The sequence below is a fragment of the Gallinula chloropus genome (assembly GCF_964237585.1).
Source record: "Gallinula chloropus genome assembly, chromosome: 5".
Classification (NCBI taxonomy): Eukaryota; Metazoa; Chordata; class Aves; order Gruiformes; family Rallidae; genus Gallinula; species Gallinula chloropus.
Window position 1 is genome coordinate 4927820 of NC_140090.1, and position 6835 is coordinate 4934654.

Genomic DNA, 6835 nt, shown 5'->3' on the forward strand with positions numbered 1-6835 from the left:
TTTGAAAAGTGAAGTATTTAATAGAATGGTAAAAACTGATCAATTCGAGTATTTCCAAGGCAACATATTGCTGTTACCCCCAAAGGTGCTTTTTTTACTCCTCCTCTACAGATACAATGCCGTTCCCTTTTCAAACTACATCAGCAGCTTCTAAGTTCTCCCACCAGAGCGATAGCAGCTACAAATGCTGAAGTCATTCACAATTTTGAGCTCTGGAAGCCAGAGGAAGCGTTATTGTTTCTGCAGCCTGTGCTCCCAGGAACAGCAGGAGCACAGCTACACTGAAGTCGTTTCCAGGCTGCGCGACGTTCAGCCGCATTCAGCTTCTCTTTCCTAAAAACAGGAGGGGGGGCTGCTTGTGTACGGCCACGCTCGAGTACAAGGACAGATGGGATACAGGCAACAAAGGCCATGATACAAACACAGCTTTCAAGACCAGGACCTTGAATTAATATTTCCTCCTTAGCTACAATGAATATCCCAGTGCTACAGCTTCAATTGTCCTGGGAGAAAAGAGAGGAACCCAAGTCAAGCTGCAAACAAGACAGACCATGGATTCTAACAGAACGTCCAAAAACTGTAACTGCAAACTTTACAAGCCCATTGATCTTTTTAAGAAGAACAGTTCTTTAACTGTAACGCTCAGAGACACCATTGTGCTCAAGATAACATCTGTGCACTTGGCTTTCCAGATCTATTGGCAAAGAAAATTTATGACACTTAACTCTGTACTTCAGGGCAAAAACTTCGCCCGTGCTGCCTGCTGTGTTCTGTTGCAGAAGGCAGTCAAGAGGCTGACCAAGGTGCTTGGTGGAAACTATATAGTTAGACCACACAACATTCTCTGCCTTTTTAACATCCCCAAGAGTTCTGGGGCAGCAGGAAAAAAAAAAAAGCAACCCTTTAGAACATAGATAGAAGTAGGAAAGATAAGCACACAACACATAGCATAGAGCCACAGGAGAATACAGCTTTTTCCCCTCTGTTTGAGACAGAAAACTCTTTAAGTATGTATTCTCTATAAGTATCAGCTCTTTTCTTAAAGCCCAACAGTATAGACAGTTATCCAGAAACAAGCTGCAGGGAGAACAGGTGATTGTATGAGTTGTACCCAGCTGAGAGCATCACATCCATCGGCACTTCACAGAATCACAAGGTTGGAAAAGACCTTTGAGATCAAGTCCAACCTTTCCTGTCCTATGCTAAACCATATGCCTAAGTAACTGATCTACCCTTTTATTAAGCACATCCAGGGATGGTGACTCAGCCCCCTCCCTGGGCAGCCTGACCCTCCCCTGGCACAGCTTGAGGCCATTTCCCCTTGTCCTATCTCCTGTTACTTGGCTGAACAGACCATCGCCCAAGTCTCTTTCAAGTAGTTGTAGGTGGTTCTTAACCACTTAACCTAGCTCAGATTTTTGTGGAAGGGGGACTCTGAAAGTCAGCATAGTGGTGTCTTCCAAGTTACAGATATTTTTAAACAATCAAATCCCTTACAACATATTTGCCTTTACAGTTTTTGGTATAAATACATAAACACAGATTAGTTCGGGTTGTTTTTTTTTTTTTGATATCTGAAAACCATCAAGAATAGTTTCATCAGCACATATGGAGAGGACAACAGTTGGTATTTAAATATAACCCTCTAAACAGCACCACCTCATTAGCGACAATTAATCCAAACCTGTTTAGCCAAATGGCCATCATGATGTTAGTTACCTGGTTTACATTGCTATCATCAACTTTACAATGAGAAAGTTTCTTGTTCCCCCTCCAGACTTGATATCTTCAAGAGTAGCAATTTTTCCTTTCCCACTAACACACAGAATTTAAAAAAAAAAGTCAGTAGAACAGCAGTTTTCACTTAGCTAATGTGTACCCTCTCCTGGGAGGTACTGGAGACACCCTATTTTTGTGCTGTCTCCACACAGGTTGTTCAGACCTCCCCATTGTCACCAAATTTGTCCTTCTCACTCATTGATCCTAATCATCTCTTAGCTGATAAAAAGGAAAATAAAACAGCAAAAATGGTTGAAAGAAAATTATTTTAACATCTTGGCTCTCAGAGTGTTTTTCCAAGGCTTCTAGGAGGCTACACCTAGCCACGTAGCTGGCTGTGATATTTAAGTGGCTGAGCAGGCTGAAATCAATACACCCAACCAACTACCACCTGAAGAGTCACCACTCCAATGAAAGTCTCACTGGACATATGACCAGGCTCCCTATTCCCCAGGGAACCACTTCTCAGTTCATCTGCAGCTCACCTGCTGGGGTATTGGTAACAACATGTATGTGCTTCTGAAGGTCAGAAGCAGATTGGCCTTCTGGACCTATTTTGGCAGTCATCAGGGAGGATGGGTTAGAGATCTTTTCTTTCCTCCAGTAGATTTTCCCTGATCCCACAGGGATTAGCAAACATGCCCAGTAGATACTCACATAATCAAGATTGATCCCCTATTTTTAATAAGGAATATATCAAATGCAAATTATTGTGACAATCCTTGAAGAAGTTAAAAATCAGGTCTCCTGGACTGTCTCCTTCCAGATACAGGACTGTGAAGTGGTCTGCTTAGTCTTTTCTGCCCAATCAATCTCCTTCCCTCTCACTTTAGTGCCTGAATTTTTGTCACTCCCCAGTGATACAGGTGCTGAAGTAAGGGAAGGGGCCTTTTAATATCTCTAAACAGATTACTCACTTGAGTTAGAGACATTTGTTCCATGATGCTCAGTTTCCCCGGTCCCTAGGTAATAGCAATATCACCTACATCCTTTCCTGCGTACAGCCTATGAGGAAGGTTTGGGATTCTCCAACATTTATCTCCTGGGGCCCACACAGATAACACTAGCTAATTCCATTGCAATTCATGATCAAGAGGTGGATGATAAGGATGCTTGAAGGACAGATCAGTTTTATACACCAGATCCCTCTCATCTGGTTTGTAGATTCTCCGCTTTACAGCATAAGAACACAGCACAGCTTCCTCCCATTTGTCTTACTAGTCACCATTTTTCACTAAAGACACACAGTTATTACAGTGGATTAATGACTATCATATTCCAGGTCATCCACTGACCTGTCTGGCAAGCATAGATGGGTTTTGTTTCCATTTGAGGCCTGACCCAAAACCTGCTGAAGTCAATAGGTGTGTCTATTACAGACTGAGATTTCTGGAGCAGGCTTTGGGTTCGCTGTCATTGCTGTAGTTTGCTGCATCTGATCAATGGCTTACGTTTATTGTGATTCTTATTTATATTAAATTTTGACAGCAAATATATTATTAAATACAAAGATCTAGAAGCTAAAAATGATTAAGTGCTCAGAGGTATCTGATTTAATACAAACGTTATGAAATAAGATAAAAACTACTAAAATCAAATCAATCAAAATCCTATTGAGGAATGAAATCCCAGAGATCCAATTCTGAGACCAGAATAAGAAAGTACTTTTGTCCTTCAAATGGGAATTAGGCTTCGTAGCAAAGGAATCCCACAATTGCTTGTGGTGGGTTTGTTTGTCTTGGGGTTTTTTAAACCTCTGACATTATTGCATTTTCTAATTACTGCAGAATACAGTCCAATGTAGTTATTTTACATTAATTCATAACTCATTTGTTGTTTTCTTCATGCAGAGCAAATACATTTGTATAACAGCAGCACACCTTTATTCCATCCAATTAGCTTCATTTAACTGAAAATTATATTCGGTATCCTCTGGAAATTAAAACACAGGCTCATCAGTGCAAAATGCCATTCCCAACAGGATAAACATGGTTCCTTCTCAGGGTTTGTTTTTTTTTTTTTTCCCCTTCATACAACTAAGAATAAAAGTAATCAATGTTTTGAGAAAGAACTTGCCCCCACCACCTGCCCTGAAGAAAGCATTCCAGTGCTGTCTTTTCCCTTACCTTAAAACTTCATTAAACTTTTTGACTTACTAATTATACATGACCTAAAGTCAAAATACTATTTTTTTTGCCTTTTTCTTTGTTCTTTTGTCTCTTCTGAAGAAGTCACCGGTGCTACACACTGATCCAATGTAAAGAGCTCACCTGTGACTGCTGGCAACAGTTTTAAAAAAGTATATGGGATGTAAATTAAGAAAACAATCATTGCTACATGTTTTATCAGCACAGATCTCAGCCCTGCTACTTCATCTCCCATTTTAAAACTATAAAATACAACGGACAAGAATTAGTCAGACACAAGTGACATGGATGTCTGGGTGATTATTTCTGTTTTGTCCTTTATGCATAATTGACTGACTAAATAGAAAAAAAATATGTAATGTGTGAATATTAGCAAGCCATCTTATCAAACTTACACAGGAAGGTCGATTAGGCTTAATTATAAGAATGATAATTTGTCCTATTTTTAGATCCCCTTGTGATATTTTTATAGATCTACCCTCTGTCTATGATTATATCTGGCTTAGTTTTTTTTTTTTTTAAACTCAAGACAAGTCCCCTCTCCTTCCCCCCCTTAAACATTTTCTTTAAATATTCCAAGATGTTACTCACAGTCTTTCTACCCAGCACAGTGCTGACAGGTGCACAATGAATCCCCACTTAAAAAGCTGTAACAATATACTCAAGGAAAAAAAAAAGAGTTTATCATGGAAATAGCATGTCCTGCACTTTCTGCCCTCCAATAGCTGTTTACCAGGTTGCTAAACACAGCTCAGCCCACAGACCTTTGACACTTTGAGGTTAGCATCCAAGTGAACTCTTTGGAAGGAAAACCAGGGGTACACGAATTCATAGTACAGGTCCAACGCTGTCAAAATAACACCCACACAGAACACCAATAGCACTGTGAACTGGATTAAAAACAAGCAAAGAAAAACTACCTAAATGTGCAGCACACATAAGGGCTGCTGCATCTCCTGCCCATCTTCCCACGAGCAAAAATTGCTTCTGCAAAAGCAGCTTCGCAGAAGGAAGCGCCTAAAAAAGAAAGAGGAAAAGCACAGCCCACAGCGACACGAGTTCTAGATTACTTCAGGTTAAATACACTTCAGTGAATTTGCTTAAATTACTGAACTGCAGAGAAAGGAAAATCTAAATATTCATAGCAGAGCCCACAACAGACACACAACTGTATAATTAAATAAGTTACACAGCGGAGTGTCACAGCTGCAGCAAGGGGATGTGACAGAGAGGAATTATAATAAACTCGGTTACTTAGAGCAATTTAGGCACATATTGACCTTCATGTCAAGCAGTGTTTCGGTGTTAAAAGTAATTTTACATATAAAACATCTTTTTTTCCTTTCCCCCTCCACAGTGAAACCACATTACCCTGCAGTTGGCAGCCCGTTTCTGAGCACGGATGATGAAATTCTTGGGCAAATACTCAGCGTCGCATGAGGAAACAGCCAGGGTCACGTGCCTGCCCTTCCAGACTCTGACCCCAACACATGACCTCAGAGTTAACCAAAAACCAGGTGGGGATGTACAGATATCTCTTTTTTTAAAAAAAAAGAAAAAAAAAAAAAAGCAGTATTTATTTTTTCCTCTGTAGCGAAATTTAAAGCTCTAATTGTGGGTTTCCCAATCACCAGTCAGAAACCAGTTAATTCAGTTACAAAGTTATTTTTATTAATTTAGCAGGCGACAATAAGCAAAGCAGCGCTGGGCGGCCGGAGAGTCTCAGCTCTACCAACAGTGCGCGTGGTCCCCATCCGAATTTAGGTTTTTATAGTCTTTTAGTTCCGGGTCCCAATTGTTTCACTGAGGCTTCCGCTTGGTTTTCTGCCCATGTGCCAGTTGTTGTTAGGGGGTCATTTTCTACCTCCTGATGGTTGAGGGGATGAAGTCGCTCCTCTTCCTCACTTGTCCCTTAGTTGACCCCTCTCCCATACTTGGTCATCTTTAACAGCAAGCTCGTTTATTGGCTACTTGATTTCTATGGTTTCTACTTCTAAGTTACCTATAACTCAATTCTATGCTTCGTTAGCAACTTACAATATACATTACACATTTATTCTTACAAAATCAGAATGTTAGGGCCTGTTTCAAGGTACATGCGGTTTACTGAACAAAGGCTCATCTATCACAGATCACATTAAGGCAGCGCCTTTCTCCACAGAGCTGTAACGTTAAACTCTTTCACCCCAGCAAAGGAGCAGCTCGATAGCATGACAGCTAGATGCCAGCCATGCCAGCAGTCACATGGCAGAGGGAGGGGGGTGGAATTTACACAGAGCATGGCTTTGCCAGGGTGGAAAACAGAAGAATTAGATGTGAAGTTAGAGAAGAATGGGGTTGATATCTCACTTCATAAACGTTATCTCAAGCCAGCCATGTGTTAGTCCAGTCCCCTCCTTTCGAGCTTGAAAGGCGGCCACTCCTACCCATAGCTGGAACATAGTAATCTGTAAGCAGCAGGAACAGCTTCTCTCTATTCAGCCTCTGAAGTTTTGGGAAGGACAGATCATAGAATCATAGAACAGTCTGGGTTGGAAGGGACCCCAAGGATCATAGAGCTCCAACCCCCCTTCTACAGGCAGGGACACATGACCACACAACAACAAAAAGAAACAAATACACAGCAAGGAGAGATGCAGGGACTATTCTGGACTAAATGTAATTTAGAGATACAACTCTCTGCTGGTGTTCTGCCTACACACATCGCTGCAGTAAATGCTATATTAGCTGTATTGCCATTTTCAGAAAGCATCAACATATTTGATGCTCTTGAATTTAACTTTTAATCTCTTTTGTTAGGAAAATAATCCAGCACAACAACCACACAAAGCACTACTACTGACCCAAAATAAATCTAACCTCTATCCACCAGTTCTTGCAGCATCCTTACTCAATTTTGCACTGTTGAC